Source organism: Cyprinodon tularosa, unplaced genomic scaffold (genome assembly GCF_016077235.1).
Source record: "Cyprinodon tularosa strain WSP-4 unplaced genomic scaffold, ASM1607723v1 ctg531, whole genome shotgun sequence".
Taxonomy (NCBI): Eukaryota; Metazoa; Chordata; class Actinopteri; order Cyprinodontiformes; family Cyprinodontidae; genus Cyprinodon; species Cyprinodon tularosa.
Genome location: NW_024039265.1, coordinates 683,929 through 693,936, shown reverse-complemented (window position 1 = coordinate 693,936; position 10,008 = coordinate 683,929). Strand labels below are relative to the sequence as shown.

The window sequence follows — 10,008 nt, the reverse complement described above, 5'->3', positions numbered from 1 at the left end:
CCTCGCTGCAGCAGGGGACGGACCTTTCCGTCAGTCCCATACCTTATTTGGAAATGAGACTATTGCATTCCGGAAATGAAGGGGGCGCTATTTTCATAATCACTAGTATAAATGCCTTAAAGACGCGGGGTTAAGAGGAAAGGAAGAAGAAAGAAAGAAGTTTGAAAAGTTTTTGCACTGGTGTTCGGCACACGATCCATAATGCAAAACCCACAAAATCCACAAAAGGTAATTTTACCTTCTTAAAATTTTTTTTCACATAGTAAATTAATACGCTTTTCTAGATTCAGTTTTTTAAGAAAACCTTCAATTTGTCCTTTTTAAAAGGTCCAGAGAAGAACTACAAAAGGAGAGAAAGCGGAAAAAAGTTGATGAGAGGGCAAAATGTGAGGTAAGCTGTAGCTAAAATTCATCACTTTGTTGTTTTAAGTCATAGAATTTGTATTATGTCCGTTCACAGTGTACTTTTGTTCTATGCTTATTTTTTTAAGTCTGAAAGAAAATCAGGATAGAAGAATTAAAAGGGTTGAAACAGTTTTGATGTTATTTGGACTTGCATTCATCTTTCACTTAGAACATATCTGTATTTTTACAGACTCTGTGTGCTGATGACCACACCTATGCCAAAGGAGCCGAGGCACAAATTGAGGTTCATTTTTTAAATTTACACATAATTAGTAATTTTGATTTGTGTATCTTTATGTGCAAATGAGACTAAAACCCTAAATGATTTTTTTTATATTTTTTTTTATTAAAATTCATTATTTGGACAACTTTTTTTTATATCATTAGAGATGAAAGGATGAGATACTGAGAGATATAAAGTATTAATTATTGTTTAATCCTCTTCACCATGCAGGTAGAAAGGATACCGCCAATCTTACAGGTAAGATTCATTCATAATCATATGTATCATCCATTCTTCCTGTATGACAGTCTTGCAATGCACCTGTTTTTTATTTTGTTTGTTTTTTTTATTTTTTTATTTTCAGATGCGGAGGAGAGGAGAGTACCCTCGTTACTACTGTGATGGCATACCTGGACTTTGCCCTGAGTGCCAACATTGAATTCAAAGAAAATATAAGTTGCTTTTCACAATCTGTCACATATTGTTAGTTTTTTTTTGTGACATGCCATTTCAAATCGTTTCTGATAAAGAATATTTACCTTTTGACTTGTGCAGTCCTCCTTTTTCATAATGTGTTCTTTCAATATTATTTACATTTTTGAAAGTTCCTTTTGTTGTAGCTCAGTTGATTTACATCATTTAGTTTTCATAGAAATGGTGTCGTTTCCACAAAGTTACATTGTGGCTGTAATTTGTTGGAGAGACAGTAGAACCAATAAAGTAGTTGTAAATATATTGTAACAGCGTTGTTTAACAATTGGAAAATTTTAAATGCAAGCAAAGCTAATAACTTGCAATATACAATGTTTCCTATACATTTTTGAACAATGATTGGAATCAATACAAATTTTCTTTACAAACCTGACATACAGACAAGTTGTTTATGTTTTGACAGTTAGAATCAACTTGTTTTATGTAATAAAAAATAAGTTGCAGAAACATATTGTTCAGATACAAACATAAGATTAAACGAGCAAAGCGAAGGTGTAATCAGGGTGGAGGTGATGGAAGCTCAGGTGAGGAGCAGTTGCACACATCAAGCTGGACTTTATGAAGGGTGAAGGACTTGAGACCGGCGCCGTTTGGCTGGGAGGGAGGCACCTGAGCAGGTGATTTGCTGAGCAGGTGAGATGAAGACAGACTTTATTCAAAAAGGTTTTCATGTAGAAAAAAGATCATTCTCTCTGGTGGTTACCAGTACAGTGTCTACTGCCGGGATCAGAAAGTTGAAGATTATTGTCAAATGAACTTTCTAAAACCTACTTTCTGTGCGAGTCTTTCCAGGTTGAAGCTACATTTAAGGTTTTAATTAATCACTTTGGGTTTTGCTACAATTGGATATTCATGTTTTTGGAGTGCAGTTTATGAATTTATTGCAATTGATAAAATTAATATGGTATTTCTAAATGGAATAGTGGGACACCAGTCAGTTTACTAATTGAGCTGGAGTCCTTATAGGAGACATTATGGTCAATAATGATAATAATTGAGCCAGGTCACCTGCAACCAAGTATATTCTAGTTACCGAATGGCACTTGTTAAAAGTTCAAAAGTCCTTTGGTTTGTTTGTAAATTATATTCACAATGAGAATAATAAGAAAAAATATTTGGCAAATAAACAACAAAAGTGCACCGTGAATTGACGTACTAAGTTGGCCAAAATTGTCGACTAAATGTTTTACAGACCAAACCTCTTTTCCATCTAGTTCTTATTAAATAAGCCAAAGGCTATTATATTTTAGATTTTAACTTATTTATTTTAAGAGTACCGTTCACAACATCAAAATATATTATTTGAACTTCAGCACCAGCATGTATTTGTTTATATCTGTTTTCTTAATCAGCGATGGACTGGGGATCTGTCCAGGGTCAGCAGCCTTCATGACCCCACTTGAGGATAATTCATAAAAATTAATGGATGGATAAATGTGCTCTTAATGTAATGTACATTTGTCTCCAAAATATTGATTTTATTTTATTTTTTATGACTTTTGTTAGAGATATATAGGGTGTAAGGATAGATAAATACATCTCCATAATGATTCCTTATTGTTGCTTATTTTAGATTGTTTGTTACTAAGATAATTTTAAATAAAGATTTCAAAATAAAAAAGGGACATACCACGTGACAGACATGCCACGTGACATATCACGTTTTGTAGCCATTTCTTTACTGTTTAATTAGTATTTTTAATGTTGAAAGTGTTCTTGGGTGTTTTGAAAGGCGTTGTCAAATAAAATACGTTATTATTATTATAATTATTATGAAACGGTCGGTACAGGAAATAGTGTCACTAGCGCCCCCGTCAGTTCCGGAATGAAATGGTCCCATTTCCATATAAGGTATGAGACTGACAGTGGTCCGTCCCCGCCCCTTTCTGTTTGCTGCAGCGAAGTGTACTTCGGTTCACGGAGTTGAAGGTGGTGGTTCAAGGAGCTGCTACCTTTTCTAATTTCTGTGTTACAGAAGGAAATGATGGTAAACTAGTTTCATAAATGGCTTTATCTAGGAGGTCTTTTATGTTGCTCCTGTGCTGCCGACCACCCGCTAAGACACAAGTGATTGTTGAGACGCCCACCTGTGTCTACTGGCTTTTTACATATAAGACTATTTACTTTGTCTAATCTTGACTTAACCCTTTATGGGGCACTTAAAGAAATACTTTGAAAATCAATATTTAAAGCCAAGAGTATTATTGGAGGAGAGGACCTTATTACTTTTGAGAATTCAAGAAAATATGTAAATTTTGATGGCAGAAATTATGGTCAATGTATTAACAAGAAACAGACAATATATTAAAGATAAAATCAAATATATTAAGAAAATAATATAAGTTTGTGTGTTTTTCTCCCTCCACCACCAGGTGGTGCCCTGCCCCCGTTGGATCATTATCTGGAGGAGTATTTGAGCAGTGGGCTGTCACTACCTCGAGGCCAGAGTGTTTGCCAGTTTTGGGTACTCTTGCCAAGCTGAGATTAGCTCAGTCTAACCTAGCTTTGTTTCTCTGAGTCTAACAAGTTTGTTGTCTTTGCTCCCCAGCAGGAAGCTTTCCTGTGTTATGTAATTCATGGACCTTCTCTCCCCTGGAAGGAAAATACCGAGTTACACTGAGCAGGGGAAATCCTCCACATGTTCCGTTCAAGTACCCATCGGAAATCCGAGTGACAGTCCACTCCATTACTCCTCCGGGTCCTACACTTGAAAAACATGTCCGCCCTCCAACGTCTGCTCTATTCTCTGGATTTGCCACACAGACTGGATTCAAGGTCGAACAAGGTCCCCCTCTAACGTGAGTCCCATTCTTGCAAATCTAAGTGCTTCCAAGATTCCCACGGTACCTGAACTGACCACTGAACCCCCTTCTCACTTCCAGTTCCGGGTTACCTGCTCACTGAGTTCCAGATCCAACTCCTGTTTAACCCACTCAATAAACCTGTTAAACTTTTTCCATGCTCTCTGAGTGGTTTCTCTGCATGTGGGTCAGATTCGTTAAACCGATCATGACAGATACAGGCATTTCCATTTTTTACTTTTTAAACTTATATTTTTAAGTTTTTTAATTTAGTTTTTAACTTTTCAATTAGCTTTTTAGCTTTTTTTTCTTAACAAGTTAACTTCATTTTCAACCTAATTTATAGTAGATAATATAAAAGGGGTATATGAAAAGAAATTTTGTTTTGTATACTCTGTGTATACAGAAAGACAAATAATGTCCAAGTCTAATGTCGTCAAAGACTCATTTAATTGGTCAAATGCCAGCATCTTAGCTGAATAGCTGTATAGAAGTCTTGTGCTTCTGCCCTATAAAAGGTAAAGGTTATTTTTATGTCCTTTGTATTTCAGGAATCCTTCTTTAGTCTGTTGTTCTTTTGAAACCCACACTGGTCGGTGTGTGTGGGTTTCCTGTAGACTTCTATCTTAAGTTGTCTGTCTTCAATGATGTTCACCGCGCAGTCCAGGAAAACATGGCTGTCATCTTTCACGTCTTCCCAGGGGAACTTGATGTTTCTGTCCACTTCGTTGATGTGGTCTGTGAGCGTGTTGATATCCTTGGTCTTTATTTTAACCCATGTGTCTCTTTGGAAGGCTTTCAGAGATTTTCTTTCCGCCTTTATCATGTTTTATTTCTATAATAGTTAGTGTTGCACCAATGGCAGTTTTTAGCCCCGATACCTGTTGCCATTGTTTGGCACCAATACCGATACCCGATACCTGGCTATTGGCCGATACCAATACCATACCAATACTATCTGTTTGAAATTGATATGTGTGTATATATGAAGAACTGCATACTACTTGGATGTAAAATAATTGCCATCATGGCTTTGTCAAGCTGCTGCCTACCTTTGGAATCAGGAAAAAGACTAAAACAAAGTGAATCCAGTAGAACTTCTTGAATAAACTTTTGGCTCTCAAAATGGTATCGGTGCCCTATTTGTTTGTACTCGCCGATACCGATACCACCATTTTAGTGCTGGATCGGGGCCTCGTCTGATACTGGTATCGGTATCATCGGTGCTACACTAATATTAGCATAGTACAATTTATTTTCCCTTCTATGTACCTTGGTTACAACTAGTGTTGCACCGATACCAATACCAGTATCGGACGGGGCGCAACACTAGTTACAACATTTCTACGTTTACACTATACTTGCTAATGTGATTTAAGTTTAGATATAATTGCTGCTTTTTTAGCTAGATCTCTCTCTTTCAGAAGATCGTTTAATTCTTGATCCAACCTCGGGTTGTAAACATTTCAAACAGGAAGATTTTTTTATTGGTGCATGATTTTCTACAGTTCTCATCAAGGTTTGATCAGAAAGCTGAAATGCCTTCTCTGGATCCTTTTGTAGAAAAACCTCTGACCGCTTTCTATGTCTTACATCATCTTCATATTGTAAAAGATTAAATCTTCTTTTCATTATTGTTTTTTGGACCCCATTTAGGAACATTTGTTTTTCTTACAATTGCAGAGATTGTGAACACTACAACCATCGGGCACTGATAAGCTATTTGAGCACACTTGTGGTATATTTATAAACATGTGTTCAAGCTGATCCAGTGCCATCCTTTTTATACATAATAAGTTTATTGATTATCTGTGATAATCCACATTTTATGTTGTGTTTACAATAAAAGTTGTCTAAGTTATTGCTGTGCTCATTATTTGGACTTTCGTAGGACAGTCAGAAGAACTCCAGTCTATGTTGAAATACACACATTGTGTCCAAATATTCACTATTTGCATTTGGAGGTCTGTAACAGCACCCTATAAGTATTGGTTTTAGATGTTTCAGACTAATTTTTTATCAAAGTACTTCAATTCCAGAATACATAAAGTCTGGCATCACTTGAACAGGTCTATGATTTTGTATATAGATAGCAACTCCTCCTCCATATGTATTCCTATCATTGCTAAAAGTGCTGTATCCAGCCATCATTTAAGTTGCATCATCAAATGTAGAGTCTGCATGGGTTTCAGACAATGCCAATATGAAAAGTATTTGGTTTTAATATGTCTGTTAATTCACTTCATTTATTTCTAAGACTGCATATATCAATATGGGCAATTGTAAGACCTTTCTTTGGTAATTTATGTAACATACTGAAGATCATGTTTTTTTTTGGATTCATACTGTTTGATTCTATTATAAAGAAAAACACCTAAATAAACCACATATATACATTTATACACAGATTGAGACAGACCTCTTTGTATTGCCAATCTAGTTGTCCAGGTTGTAATAAGTGGGCTGAACTCCTGACTTCAATGTACATCAGATAGTTCTCAGCCTTATTTATTCATAAAACTTTCCCTCCTAAAACATTCACAAATTAGGCAAAATATTAACAGTTCTTAACTATGTATCTTTTATTTTAATCTGGAGAGAAAAAAATCATTAGAAGAATTTTATTGATACAATTTGGTTTTTAACAGAGCTCAATAAACACTTTGGAAGTTGGACTTTCCTCTCTTTCCTTTACGAGCTCTGAGCCGCTGATAGCCAGAGAATCTGTTGATGCCATTTTTGTTATAGAAAATGTCAGAGGCAGAGGAATCTTGGAAGCCCCTAAACATTTCACCATTTCTTCTTGTTCTTTGTCCTCTGAACGTTTGAGGACCATGGAAATTGTTGAAGCTGCTTCTGCTGGTCCAACATTGGTCATTTGACTGGGCTACATTTCCTGTTGACTGGTTCCAGAAGGAAGCGCGTCCTCTCTGTTCCTGCTGTGGATACCATCTTTGATTCTTCCTCTGTCTTTTTCTGCGGTTGAAGTTGTTATTTTGTCGAGGGGTAAATCTTTTACCCGAATTGCTTGGGAAGGAGCCTGCAGTTTGCTGTCTGAAGTTGCATCTTGTACTTTTTGAACATATCTCAGCACTGAGCTTGTTGTTCCAAAGACATGTTCTCTCAGTCTGAGGTCTGGAAAACTTTTGTCCATTGTTGAATCTACTTTTTCTTTGATCCTGAACATTGAATGATATGATGAGAGGCTGGTTCATGTTGTTTCTTCCATGGTTGAAGCTTTTGGTGCCTCTCTGCTTTGGTGCAGCCATTGCTGACCTGTTTCTAACCATGTAATTATATTTCTTCAACCAGTGGGGCTCTTTTCTTTTCCACAAAGGGGAAGGATTCATGTCAGGGGTGGTGCCTTGATTGAAATGACACGGCAAACGTAGCAGTTTTCTGTTTCTGACTGGCATATCTTCACTGCAGTCCATGGCTTCATTTTCCTTCACTGACCTGTGAATCTTCCTGAAGTTTGCCAGTAGTTCATACCTGCGTTTTTTACACAGAGCCCACAGACCAGATGAATCCTTGCTAAGGATTGAAGCCGGGTTTCTGCGTTGACCTTTGGAGAACATTGTCCTGTTTAACTTTACTGAAGCTGGGTTAGCCACATTATTCACCTCAAATTCATCCTCGGTAATCAACTTAGTGATTCCTCTGTAACGAGCAAGGATAGCAAACCTGAGGTTTTTACGCCATGCCTTAAACTCAGATGATTTACTTGCTCTCATTTTCTGGTCTTGTCTCAGATTGTAAATATCTTTCTTGTCCATCATTTTAGCGTTCAGATTCTATCAGGGAGAAGCGATAAGTCGTCTCAGTACTCTTTCCAAACACTTAGAAGTGGTTTAGGAACGAACGAGTGATCTAGTTTTCTGAAAGCTGCTTCTGACTCTGACTTCTGACAGCACAATGAGCTAGCACTATGGAACCCCTTTATGTAGACTAGCTGTGATGTCATCAAAGCATTTAGAATGTTAGTCCTTTAAAGTCATCAGGTGGGCGGGGCATGACCATTCTTATGTTTCCTAGCAACAGAAGGTAACTGGGCCAGGGAATAACCACTGCCAACACTGAAATTATCATTATCAACATCAGTTTTATTGTAGCCTTCATTATATAAATATTTGTTTGTTAAAAAAGCTAAGAAAATGTGATGGTTTCTTAGTTAATGTTAGGTGATATAAAGATGTCATATGATATAATATTCCTGCTATGAAGTGATTTTTTCTTCATAAATGTTGGGTTATAAAACAAACCAATTGGGTTGGGTTCCGAACCCAGTGTTATTTAAGTATTAAATTCAGCTCAGTGTGCTTATATATTCAGTTCAGTTTAATCCTATAGCACCAATTCACAACACATATTAACTCAAGGCACTTGACAGTTCTCCAGGTCATTCAGTCAAATTGATTTTAAGTTTTCTGTCTAAGTAAAATCAGTTGATTGCATTGACTCATTGACTCTGCAGCAATCCCTCACACTAAGCATGCTTGTAGTGACAGTGGAGAGGAAAAACTCCTTTTTACCAGGAAGAAACCTCCAGGCTCAGTGTGAGCGGCCATCTGCCGAGGCCGACTGGGGTTCAAGGAGACTGAAGCAGAGATGCAAAAAGCAGCTGTAAAAGGAGGCCCCGTCCAGGAAACACACAGCCAGGCAGATAAGCTCAGAGCCAGCTCCCATGTCAGAGGATGAAGAGAGCACATCCAGCCAGTCGCAGTCACAGAAACAGGAGTACACTGGAAAAACAGGCCGATCTCATACATCTAGAAATAAAGGTGTTGATGGCAGCAGCACAGCTAATAATTCTCTCCAGGATGGAGTCACAGCCAAACAGGAAGAGACAAGGCAAAGCTACTATGAGAAAAAGCATCTGATATCAGATGGAGCTTGGCCATTCTAAGGCTTTATATGTGAGAAGTAGGATTTTAAATTGTGTTCTGGATTTAATAGGAAGCCAATAAAGAGCAACTAAGACAGAAGAGATATGATCTCTATTTTTAATTTTCATGAAAACTCTGGCTGCAGCAGTCCCGATCAGCTGATGGCTTTTAAGTACAGTTTGTTGACATGTTGCTAGGAATCGACTCTAGAGCAGGCACATTCAGTGGCGCCACCAGGCGGTAGCCAGGGGTGGCCACAGCCACCTGTGCAATGCCCTGGCCATCCCACTAGCCAGTGTAAATTGTAGTAGCGTCACTTTATCATTGCATCCCATTGTGCACAGCCAGCCACGTAACATTAAAAAATCACACAATAAGCTGAGATATTAGAAGGTGTGTTTCATTTTTGGAGGTGCCACTGGGCACAATTACAGTCAGACAGAGGTGAGTCTTTTCAAAGATTGTAGCAAACATGTAGTGAGTTACTCTTTCTCCTTTATTAACCCAGAGGGAGTGCTGATGGGTGGACAGTCAGGTGAGCTCTTTTAGATGGATCCAGGAGGCAGAGAGGGAAACCGACTCAAGTCAACATGACTGGAAGGAGGAAAACAAGGAAGGTAAGATTTCAACAAGAGTATCAAAAATCAGAGGAGCTGGCAGGTAGGTTACCACAGTGCGGATGTTAACCCACTGGCGTCCATCCTAGGATATCCACTCCTCTAAATACTGCCTCCTGATTGCAGCCAAGTGGCATCAGCTGGGAGCTTATTCTACCAAAACACACCCTATCTATCTATCTATCTATCTATCTATCTATCTATCTATCTATCTATCTATCTATCTATCTATCTATCTATCTATCTATCTATCTATCTATCTATCTATCTATCTATCTATCTATCTATCTATCTATCTATCTATCTATCTATCTATCTATCTATCTATCTATCTATCTATCTATCTATCTATCATCTACTCTGTGTGTGACATAAAATATGGATCTCCATCCCTGCCACAAAGGCCATCAAATAATGTTTAAAATAAAAAATACAGTGGCTTGAAAAGGCAGAGCATCCATCCATCCATCCATCCATCCATCCATCCATCCATCCATCCATCCATCCATCCATCCATCCATCCATCCATCCATCCATCCAGATTTCTCCCTTTCTCCATATAGGCTATCATTTGATCCTTCACG

The 10,008-nt window shown here is 37.7% G+C and overlaps 1 long non-coding RNA gene across 1 annotated transcript; it reads left to right on the top strand.

The window, feature by feature from the left end:
• Window positions 1-237: 237 nt before the first annotated feature.
• LOC119796033 lies at window positions 238-1,125 on the top strand. Its single transcript, XR_005282408.1, has 4 exons — window positions 238-391; window positions 596-649; window positions 860-886; window positions 993-1,125. It is a non-coding gene; the product is annotated as an uncharacterized LOC119796033 (long non-coding RNA).
• Window positions 1,126-10,008: the final 8,883 nt, after the last annotated feature.